This window comes from Ambystoma mexicanum, chromosome 9, assembly GCF_040938575.1.
Source record: "Ambystoma mexicanum isolate Mex_15411 chromosome 9, UKY_AmexF1_1, whole genome shotgun sequence".
Taxonomy (NCBI): domain Eukaryota; kingdom Metazoa; phylum Chordata; class Amphibia; order Caudata; family Ambystomatidae; genus Ambystoma; species Ambystoma mexicanum.
The window spans coordinates 191,717,519-191,729,867 of record NC_090931.1 but is presented as its reverse complement, the minus strand read 5'-3'; the positions used below and the strand labels follow the sequence as shown (position 1 = coordinate 191,729,867).

Below are 12,349 nucleotides of genomic sequence, written 5' to 3'. Positions count from 1 at the left end.
CAAGAATCCAACATACAAGTATTCACTTCAAAGTTATATATTAGATTAGGTCTGCGGGCCTTTAATAGTCGGGTAGAACTGAATGTTCCTCCCTCAGTGGCTTCTAGTCGTGGAAACAAGGAAAGTTATTCTTTATGTCCTTTTAGATTTTAATTCTTGTGGTTCAATCAACTCTTTTATGGTTTATAAGAGAAGTGAAAGCGATAATAATTTGCTAAGAGTTTTAGTGGTCACTATAATAAGAGTGTGGAGCCTATTGCTCAGGTAATTACCAGTTAAAATAATAGGCGTAGATTGAGATGATTTAGTCTTAGAAGACAAGTTGTCCCTAGCCTATCAATGGGCATTGCCAGTTTTTGAGGAAGCTGAGTGATTTTGTGGTACTTAATCTGGATGCTAAAGTAGCAGACATTTTCGCAAGTTGCCTTACTAAACCATGCAGTGAAGTAAAAAGGCTCCATATACGCAGCGAGGGATGGTTTGGTAAGAACTGTCGGGAGGCCAAGACAAAGCTGGTGTTTAAGAATAAAGAGCTTGAGGCACAAATTACATTACAATTATGTAGTATGAGAAATCTAAGGGCAACCTCACATCTACTCCCCTTGTTTCCTCTTCCCAGGTGGCCAGGGAAAGGCCATCGCTTTTGGATCCTGACCCTGGGGGTGGAGAAGCAAGGGAGGATCACCTGGGTGGAGGATCCTTGGGGATTGGGGTAGAGAGGTCCTTAGGTGAGATGCAGTACCCATTATTTCTATTTTAAGAGGAACCCTCAATCCCAGAAGCAGTTATGGGGTATTGTTACCCCTGTCCTTCTGGCCAAGAAAACACCAGGAGATCTTATCAATATAAGAACACCAGGAAGAGGGGGAAGAAGAAAAGGCTTAAGGGGGCGACAGGCAAAGACATGGTATCCTCCTTTTTCTTATGAAGATCAATCTAACCCTTCACCTGCCTTTATAGGCTATTGCAACACATCTCCCCACATGGCCCCTCATTCAAACCACTCTAGTACTGGAACGAGGAAGAGGCTACCAGGTGTACTGAACACAAGTAATACATTTCACCACTCTAGTACTGAGACGAAGAAGAAGCCTGCAGGGTGTTGTATGGGTCAGGCATGTCCCAAGAGCTCCTCTTATTGCAATCAAGCAATTAGAATTTGTAATTCATACCTGCAACCTGTCAAGTGGTTGCAGGTGTATAAGAAGGGAGACCAACAGTATGGGAGACCAAACCAGCAGGGAAGCCTGTTTGTGAGGAGGCTGAGGTGCTGAGGTGGCAGGAGTTGGAAGGCTGCAAGAGAACCACATTTTGGGAGGTCTCAATGATCTGAGGTGCGCTGCTGGACGGAGGTTGCTGAAGCAAACCAAGGGAAAGCAACCTGATGAACTTGTAAGAAAACCAAACTACTATAAAGTTGATCTGGAACTCATCTTGAACTTTTTGAGATTGAGGACATGTACAGGATGACTGTTTGATAAAGTTCATCTGGAACTGTCTTGAACTTGGGGAAGTGAACCTCCAGGTTTTTGTGGAACTGCTTGAAATCCTGAGACTTTGATAGAACATTCTTGAACTTGGGGAAGGGGAGCTGAAGATTAAGCCAGGAGATGGAAAGAGCTCAGAACATTATTTCTTTAATTATTGACATCCCTACAAATTGTTTAGCTTTAGTTCTGAGGGCAAGTATTCATTATGGACACAGAGACTTAAGTTGAACTTTTTGACTCAGACTTTCCTTAGTTTCCTTAGGTAGGGAATGCCATCTTGGGATAGGGTAAGTTAGGCCTTCCACTATCCTGACATTTGAGTTAATAAAACCTTTTTGTTGGAATCTGAAATCTGTTGTCTGTGTCTTGCTTCAGAATGTCTTCACAGTATGCAAGATTACAAGTTAATATCAAAAAGGAAAAATGTGCTTTACTATGATAGTCTGAGTTTCTCTAAAAATTACTTTTAGGGATAAAGATCCAAGGGAATTCTGGAGGCTGGTGGCTAAGGGGTGTGACACTTACCAAATTCACTTCAAGGAGCTATTCCGGAAACAAAGTGGTTTGATTCTATTTCAGGGCTCTACCATGAAAGGCGGCCGGCCTTCGTAATTGAAGAGGGACATTATCTTTTGGTGCTATGTGGGAGTCTCAATGTACCATTGCTTGAGATATCTCTCCATTAAGTGGTTAAGGCTGTTGATAGGTAGAAGAAAGGAAAAGCTCCTGGCCCAGATTCCATGCCAGCTGACCTCTATAAAAGGGAACAGACTATTTGGGTACCCTATTTGTACAAGTTATTCAATACAGTACTTCACACCGGTATGAAATCCCCTCGTCGAATGTAGCCAAAATTGTTCCCGATCTATAAAGAATGGGGGGAACCCGGTAATTATAGAGCAATCTCTCGTTTGAATGCTAGCAGTAAAATGTTTGGGAAACTCCTGCAAAGCAAATTGGAAGCATGGGTTCAGGTACAAGATGCACTTAGCCGTCTTCAAGCGGGATTCACAAAGGGGGCGAGTACAGTAGATCAGGTGTCAAGACTGAACTTACTATTAGATAAATAAGTGAAAATGAAGGCATGTAATCTCTATCTTTTATTTGTTGATTTAAAGGCAGCTTTTGATAACATTCCGAGGTTGGCTTTATGGAAAGGTTCCATTTGCCAAGGGAGTGCCACCTAATTTGCTCAAAGCTATAATGGATGTATGCTGACCACAACCAGAGTAAGTTGGGGTTTAGAGGGTGAGACTACCCACGTTTTTGGGATGGAGAAGGGGGTCAGAGAGGGTTGTCGGTTGGCCCCCTTACTCTTTAATCTTTTCTTCAATGGATTACTGGTAGAATTCCTGATGGATTCCTCAGATGCCCTGCGGTTAGCTAAGGAAGAAATAAGTATTCTGGTTTTTGCAGGAGACATTGTCTTTCTGTCATGTACCCAGACAGGTCTGAAAAAGCAGGCAATTAACTTCCTGAAATTTTGTAAAACTAGAGGTCTTGAGGTTAATACCTACAAAACAAAATTCATGAGGCGGGGTAGGAACCTGGGGTGATGGTCACGTATGGGGATTTAAATTGAAGGAGACAGTGTAAAAGAAGTCAGTCATTTTGAGTATTTAGATATAAGACTGACCAATGGTGGTGCCTGCAAGGAGCATGTATCTAGGGCCAATATTGGGCTGGGAAGGAAATGCAATGGCATTCTAATGTTGGCTAATAGAGCTAAACACCAATATGTTGCCCCTGCTGTGGAAATATACAAGACACCAGTCTTGGCTTGTGCCCTATATGGTGCGGATATTTTGGGGGCAGCTAAGGTACCTAATTTGGCTGTTACAGAAAATTATTTTCTGAAAAAGTTCTTAAGGTCACCTACTAGTACCCATAATTTCCCACTGTATATGGAGCTGAAGCTCTTATGTATTGCAGACCAAATAGCTCCTAAACCGATCCTCCTGTGGGTTCGTATCTGGGCCAGAGACTATCACAGGAGATATCGTCAAGCATTGGTTAGTGTCCTGGCATCAAGTAAGCTGAGCTCCCTTGCTTGGTATCGCCCCATCAAGCAACTCGTATGTGTTTTGGAGCTGGAAGAATTGTGGAATAGACCGGCAACCATGAATAATACTACCGGGCAAACTGTGCTTGATAAATATAATCAGCATATGTGGGGAAAGTAGGTTTCGAAATGCTTAGACCCATCAATGGTGTGCGGGTATTTACTGTCAAACTGATAATGGAGGCCCATCTTGCCTACGTGGAAGATCCGAGTGGAAGATGCCTATTTGCAAAGGTGCGATTAAGAAATCTACTCCTTGCTGTGGTTAAAGCTAAGTGGGATAGTAGTAACTCCCCGTGTTGTCCCTTGTATACGTCCGTAAGGGAATCCCCCAGCACTTTTTGTTTATCTGCCCGCGGTATGTGGAAAAAAGATGCAGGAAATGATGTAATTGTCTGAAGAACAGAGGAGTGCAGAACTTGACTGAAGCTGACAATGTATGTAAAAAAGCTAGATCGATGGAGGTCACCTATGCAGCATCTGCTTATTTAATGTGTGCATGGAGGAGACAAGCTCTTCCAAAATGTGTTCAATAGTGTAATAGCATGTATTCATCAATGTATGATAAATAGGATGTTGGAATATGGTGGTTTAGTAACAGCACAGCAAATGGTTTTAAAATGTTTGCATTTGATATTATTTATTTCGTGTATTGTGCGCATTGCACTTATGGAAACTTTCTGAAATCAAGTTGAAATTAGTATTTTCCCGTACCCCCCTTTCCCTCCATTTTCTCTTGGCCTGCCTCCTGCTCCTTTCATCCACTTCTCACCACTTCCCCTTCTATTTCGCCCCTCGATTCACTATTGGTAGTATTTTACCTCTATATCCTCTACATTATCTCTTCTCCTGCTACTCTTCACCCTCTTCTCCACTCTCGCTTCTATTTCGTGCCTCTGTCCTAGATTGCTAGTATTTCCCTTTTGTCCCTCTCCTTCTATTTTGTCTTCTTCCACCTGCTCCTCTCCACTCCCTCTTTTGTCTCTCTTCAAGTTCCAGGATTTCCTCCTCTCTCCCCATGTCCGCAAGGCAGGCCTCCGGATGGAGACTTGATGTTCTATTCCACCCCATGCCTTGCAGAGCAGCAGATCACATTAAACATGCATTTCTGACTAATTACATACACAGGATGCAGATGAAGAGGCCCTTCTGCATTATGAACAGTCTGGAACATAAGCTCGGAATAGAGGCGGGGCAACGAGTAATGTGTAGGTGTGCAGCGTGCAAAGAACAGAAGTGAAGCCTGCATGTAATGTACAGGTGTGCAGCCTTTGGGGAATGTGCGTCTGCTATGTACAAGCGGGCAGCCTACCTTTAGGTACGTGGCATGTGTGTAATGTAAAGGTGTGGAGTCCACGACTAATGTAAAGGATCCATGGTCTGTGTGTAGCGCAAAGGTGGTGCGACTTGAGTGGAATTAACAGAAGTGCACCATAGTTGGAAAGTAAAGGTGTGTGGCTTGTAATGTACAAGGGCGTGACTTTGTGTGTAAAGTAAAGAAGGTTGCCTGTGTGTGACAAATCAACTTCCTGGGCACCAGTGATCCAGGGATGAATATCGGTTTCTAAACCATCGACCAGCCCCACACCTCTAGTACACCAGAAGGGATCCGATCGGAATAGATAGGAACACAAGCAAATTATAAACCTCCTTGTCCAATTTTGGTAACGTGGGCGGGAACGGCAGGCTCATGTCTGCAAGGTCGTGAATCGTTGGTTAGTTGCAAGACAGCAAAAATACAATTATTCTGGTTGACAGTGCATATCAAAGGTTCTTGTGGTTTCCCGTCTCCTCTGTTAGCCTCTATGTTCAGGCCCCATGTGGGCCTGTTTGAGTTAAACGCTGATTAGTATGCAAAACTGTCACCAGCAGCAGAGCTAATAAAAGGACATGGCAGACCCATGGAGCCGTTGTTAGTTAATTAGGCTGGCAATGGCAAGGGGAATGTTTTGCCCTCCCCCTTCCGAGATGACATGGTGTAATCCTGGCTGTCATATCCCAACTAAATATGACAGTGGGGACAGCACCTGTAGGCTGTGTCCACCCAGAGTACACAGGTCTATGTGAATGTCATGCAGTGAGCATAGAAAAATGTGTGCACGTTAGCCCCACACATTTTCCGGTAGTTGATCTATCATCATTCAATTTCTTTTAAAATTTCTAAAAACCCAGGCGAGCACACACCCAACTTGCGGATGGTCTAATTCCTCACACTGTGTAAAATGTAAATGAAGTGTTTAATGTAGGTGCGTGGCCAGTGTGCAATGTACAGGGGTGAGGTACAGCCTGTGTGCAATTTATTGGTGTGTGGCGTGTTTGAAATGTATAGGTGTAGTGTCACTGTGTAATGGCTAGTGTATATATAGCCTGTGTGTAATGTATAGAGGTGCTGCCAAGGTGCAGGCTGAAGCTTGTGTGCAATTAATAGGACACGTGCCTGTGTATTAGCCACGCACCTATGTGAAGACAATGTCATTTGCAAACCAGTGATGCTGCTCTCTAATGCCTCTAGTTTAAAACAAAGAGAACAGAACAAGGCTGTTCTGTAAAATGCAATGCAATGTGTGGCCTTTGTATTCCCAAGTAACATAACCTTTCTTATAATTCTAAGTGTGGTCGTTTCTAAAGCTTCACATGGTCGTGTTTGTAGATGCTGCATAAGCAAAGATGTGCTGTGCTATTCCAGCAACTCTTCGGGGGCTGAGTTCAGAAATCATGTTTCATTTCATAAGGGAGTATGTGACTTGTTGGAGGGCGGAAGCAAGCATTTATCTCTGTGGTCTACATACACCCTGTGTGTACTGGAATGGCATAAGTAGCTGTGTATGTATGTGCAACCTGTGTAATGTCTAGTGTTGAATCCTGCGTGTGTTGTATGTTGCCCATGCCTAATCTATATGCTTCTGGCCTGTGTTGAAGTGCAGCCTGTGTGTAGCTATACAGGTCTGGCTTACTTTTCATGTGTAGTTTGTGTGTGATCTCTAGGGCCTGTGTGTAATGTGTGCAGACGTGATTTTTGGGACCTGTAATCTGCACACTATACAAAGATTGCAGTAAATGTGCATATGGCCACTGCGATCTCTCACTCGGATTAGAATGTATAAACTATAGATACATATGTACACACCCACTATTCTCCGCAGCAGACGCATTAACTCAAGGGGCTATTTTGTGATGATTGAATCATGAGACCTAGAGTTTACACAGAGATCACTTTGACAGGCTATTTAATAACCCAGCGAATTATCTTCCCGGAATCAATCCATCCCTGCCCCGCCTTAGTGCCTTCCCCACACGGCTCTCCCGGGCGATCACTGCTTCGATTCAGTGCCCCATGTGTATAACACTAACCGCGGGTCCCGTCGATAGTGTTCTCGCCAATTACACGTTTGCCCATCGTAGTGCGCAGAGCACGGCATGGCATCGATCGAAGCCTAGCTATAGTGGGAGCGTCGGAATGAATTGGATCCCGCGGGAGGCGCTTAGACGGGGGACGCACCGCTCTTCCCGGGATTAAGAACCCAAAGAGCCAACAATCAACAGACCTGTTACTTCCCCTCCAGTGGTTCCATCAGCAGGGTTCCTGAAGCTTCAGCTGAAGAGATGAGCTCCACAGGCTGCCAGCTCCATGCACGGGAGGCCGTGCACAGGACTAATCAATCCGACCAACGGGAGCGAACGAAGCTCCTACACAGGACCTATGCCCACGCTCTCACATGTCCCCCCTTTTTTTTTTTTTTTTTTTTTTTTTATTTTAATAATTTTTTTTTTTATTAAGGTATGTAATATACAATCATATAGTCATAACTTCATAAGCATAATGCAGTGAAACTTTTACATGAGAATAGATGAAACAATGGTAAAGTGGAAGTGTTCCAGTAGAGCAATTAATTAAATACACTGTGTGCAATTGCATATAAGGAACAAATTGTCAATATAATTGAAAACTTACACATAAGAACTATAGCACAGTGTTGTGCACAACTTAGTATGGAACAAATTCTGCATTATGATGTCTAAGTGGGGGGGAAGACAAACATAAGACTGACATATGACGAACACGACATATGGAGGGAGGGGGGAGAAAGTGAGGTGGTAGGTATTGATGCAGAGAGGCACATTGGTATATAATGCAGTAAATATTCAGTCAAGTGTCCAGATTGGTATTCGCATATAATAATCTTGGGAACATCAAAGGAGTGTGAGAGATTTGGAGAAGTCACATTCCATGCGTGGTTACATTAAAATGGTTCAGAAATCGAGTAAAAAATGACCACTTAGCATTAAACTTAGGTATAGAGTTAAGATTGTTTGCCATGCACATTTCCATCTTTTGCGTGAGACATATGTTATTCCACCAGCTTCTTATACATAAGGAATGAGAGTCTTTCCAATTGGCAGTTATACTCTTCATAGCCAAACAAATAAAGAGATCATAGAGCCTGGAAGCATCATATGGCAAGTGGGTGGTAACTGCCAGACTACCTAAAACAATATTCATAAATGAAAGTGGTATATCGGTGAAGAACATAGATTTAAGGTATTTCCATACTTGTTGCCAAAACTTAAGGGTATAGGGGCATGAGAAGAACATGTGCTCATACGATGCAGGGGCAGCTCCACAAGTCCAACAATTGTCATTGTCATTAATATTGGATAGAAATAATTTGGCTGGTGTAATGAAAGCTCTATGTATAAAGAAGAAAAAATGTTGGGAGTTATTTGCTGATGTTGAAATGTATTTGATTCTAGAGAAGAGCTTGGACCATGTGTAATCGTCTAAAACATAACCAAAGTCATCTTCCCATTTGTGGCGTATCGAGCACAACTTCAGAGATGATATTAGGATGTTGTAGAATTTTGAAGCCTTTGTGTCAGTGGGCATAGTAAGATGTAGCAATCTTGAGGCATCAGGAGTCAGAATATCATTGGAGGAGCTGTGGAGAGCGTCAAAGCAAGAATTAACTAATTCATTATAGAAGTTGTAATCTGTGTTGGGGATTGAGAATCGATTTTTAAGCTGCTGAAAGGAAAGGATAGATGATTTATTTATGATTTGTTGTATAAATCTAATACCCCTTTTCTTCCAGGATTTTCTATTTAGGGTTTTATTCTTAATCAGTATCTTATTGTTATGCCATAGGTAAGGAGAAAGGTATTTTTTTGGGGAGTCTGTCTGTGTGAATAAAAAGAGTTGGAGGGCTGATATTGTGGCTCTGATGGGTTCTGATATAGCCAGCGAGGAGTGCTTAAATATATAAATGAGATCGGTGATTTCTACAGGATACATTAACTGCTTCTCTATGGTACACCATGTGGCAATGTCTGACGTTATGGGGCAGGCAAACCAATATCTAGCTTGCTTCAAAAGAAAGGCAGTGTGGTATGCTTTGAAATCAGGAAACCTGACACCTCCTTTGTCATATGGTGCCTTCAATTTGATTAAGGCTATTCTTTTGCTTTTGCCCTCCCCCCATAGGAAATTTAGTAGGATAGAGTAAATTGATTTATAAAAGGAAGGAGATATCGGGACACATAAGAGTTGTAGATAATATAAAATTATTGGTGATAACATCATCTTGATCGTATCTAGTCGGCCCCACCAAGATAAATATAGGGGGGACCATCTGGATGTTAATTCCTTAAGTCTATCTAGTAATGATTGTGGTTATAGCACTAGATGCTGAAAAAGCCTTTGACCGAGTCAGCTGGGACTTCATGTTCCAATCCCTCCGCTGGCACGGTTGCAGTGACAAGTTCATTTCTCTAGTCAGTTTACTTTACTCATCCCCAAAATCTTCAATATGTATTAATGGTCTTACCTCCCCATTTTTTTCCCTCAGCAGAGGTACTAGACAAGGTTGCCCCCTCTCACCTATTCTATATATCCTCTCCTTAGAACCATTAATAGAACTAATCAGATCCAATAACAATATTCCAGGTATAGCAAGTGGCACATCCCATATTAAAATAGCTGCTTACGCTGATGACATCCTTATTCTCATCAAAAACCCCAAAACACACCTCCCATATTTACTTGAAGTATTATCCCAATTTAGCTCAGTTTCAGGGTACAAACTTAACAAAGATAAGTCAGAAATTATGCCCCTCAATCCCTACTGCTTTAAATATGACATAGACCCCTTTGGTTTTAAATGGTGCAGTTCCTCTATTAAATACCTAGGCCTTAGATTTGCTCCTACCATCCAAGACACCATTAAACAGAACATGTCCCCCCTTGCCATGCGTGACGAGGTGTCCACTCCTGCTTTTGGGACTTTTGGTATTTTTCCTTCCTAGAAGTTAATGAAAGGCAATGGTGGAAATGGAAAAGAAATTGGAGGGGGATCCCATGGGCCGGTGTGGGGGGGCGCTGAGTTTGGATGAGGGGCGGAGTCCATAGTGGGCGGGGCTGCCACTTTTACTCTGATGAATGGAAATGTTAAAAATAATAGTTTTAAAATGGCACAATTTCTTCTATTGCTGAAAAGCACACAAACCACAGTGAGCGTACCTACTATGGTTTGTGTATTTTTCAAGCCATCATATATCATGCACCCTCTGTGTTAAAATGTCGTTTGACAACCCAAACTACAAATGCCAGAATTCATTTCGGAAAGGCAATTATCATGGAGGACGCGAAGTTGGGGGCTCGGTGATCAGGGCAGTTTCTAGTCCATTTGGGCCCAGGGCGAAACAATAGGAATGCCTCCCCCACACCTCATCCAGTGCACCACTCCCACCGCACCCCACACCCCGCGCGCCACTCCCACCGCACCCCGCGCGCCACTCCCAAACTACACCATTCAGCAAGTCCTACCCAAAGTCAAACAGTCCGTCACACAAAGAATGAATTGCCATTTGCAACTGTGGGCCACTTTTTCATTAGTGCCCAAGACAATTGTATGCCCCAGTCCCACTTAGGCTGCAGATAATGAGGACTGGGCACACCAAGAGACCATGAAAATGGCACAGGATGCAATATATACAACCAACAAAGAACACAAGATGCTGAAGGGGGTTTGGAGGCAACCGAAGCCAAAACGGCAATGACAAGGAGACACCTGAACCCAATAAACAATAACTTTAAAATTCTTTGAATGGGAATCAAGTGTATGCTTTGATACAGTAAAGTCTGACTTGTTATGGACCCGGATTATTTATTTATTCATGCAATGTTTGTCGGGTACCTGAATATTTATTTATGCAATGTTTGTCGGATGCAGGTATCCGACAAACATTGCATAAATAAATAAACAGGGTTGTGGCTTAAAGAATATTTACTGAGCAACACTGGTCAAAACTATTCTCAGCATAACGAAGTAACTCATCACCCATGCCATGGAAGTGGTTTAAAGTGTAATTGATATAGAGTTTGGCAAAGAAGCAGCATGAAAGAAATAGAGCCGCTTCAAACTATTATTTTGGCCATTTTCTGGGCTTGCAGGGACACACCATGGGCTGAAACGGGTCTCGTTTGTACCGTGTCTGGGCCCACGGTGCGTCCCTGCAAGGCACGCCCACTCCCCAGAGCCCACTGCACCTCCCCTCCCATCACGATGCCAGCAAGAAACCATATAGTGATCAATGGGCCACTATTGGCAGTTTCCTTCCGGCATTGTGATGGGAGGGGCTGTCCTTACCTTCAGGGGGACCTCAAGTGTTTTCATTGTTGTGCTTATGCCGCCACCACGCCCCCCCTCCCCGCACTAAAGTGGTCAGAGTGAGCCTCTGACTCATGTAATGTCAGGGCAGCGCCAGCACCTGACCTGCAGAACTTTTCCCACGGAAATGCGCCGCCCCACAAACTGGGGAATTTGATCCCCTCCAAAGGCTCCAGGGACCGGGGCAATTGCGCCACCCCGGGCTATTGCGTCCTGGGCAGCTGCCTGCCTCGCCCGGGCCAAGAAACGGGCCTGTCGGTGATCATTGTTTTTTCCAAATGGACTCTGCTTTTTGCTCAGTCACAGGGTCTTTGACCCTCTGCGAACCCAGGGGCTCGCCTCAGTGATGTAATCTGCTCTGTGCGAGCACACTGTGCACACAGGCTGTGTGCACAGTGAGCTCGCACAGAGCAGATTAGGTCACTGAGGCAAGCCCCCGGGTTCGCCTAGGGTCAGCCTTGGCTGAGGGCTCATGCTGCCTGTGACATAGGTAGGGGGCGGAGTCAGAGGAGCGCTCATGGCAGCAATGTGCTGTTTGTGGCTCTGCCCTGCGCTTTTTTCTCCTTCTTTCAAATGCACTTTTGGGCAGCGGCTTGCCGGATCCCATGATCTGGCAAGAGCAGGCCCATTAGCCAGCACTGATGAAAGGAAAAAATAACAGGATTGGATGCCCCCCCCCCCCAAATTCCCCTTCTACATGGCAAGGTTAAACTGGAAAGTCTATAGACTCTGTAGGAACATAACTGGACTTGAAATGCACGCCAAGGGGAGTTCGAGTAGCTCCCCATCTAGTAGCGCGGCCATGTTTACAAGGCTGTCCTTTCAGCAAAGGAATGCTACAATGTTTCATTTTAGCTCCACAACTGGCCTCCCTTCATTACAAATACGGCAGTGCAGTTACAAACTGCAGTAATGTGGCAGTGCCGTCAAATTTCCGCACCATCCTTTTAAATGTTTGGTGGTAAATTGGAGGATTTACCTCAGGCAAAAGGCTGAGGTAAATCCTCCACCTTACTATCAAAAAATAAACAGAATCAGGGAGATCTTAGCGAGAGTCGCTTTGTTGGTGGCAAAGGGGAGTAGCACATCCAAGGCAATACCAATCTGCAATCCTGTCCTTCTGCCACTGGCCT

At 43.9% G+C, this 12,349-nt stretch overlaps 1 protein-coding gene across 1 annotated transcript in view; it reads right to left on the bottom strand.

The window, feature by feature from the left end:
* The window catches only part of DSCAML1 (DS cell adhesion molecule like 1), an 866,449-nt gene that overhangs the window by 39,998 nt on the left and 814,102 nt on the right, over positions 1 to 12,349 (bottom strand). The window lies entirely within an intron of this gene.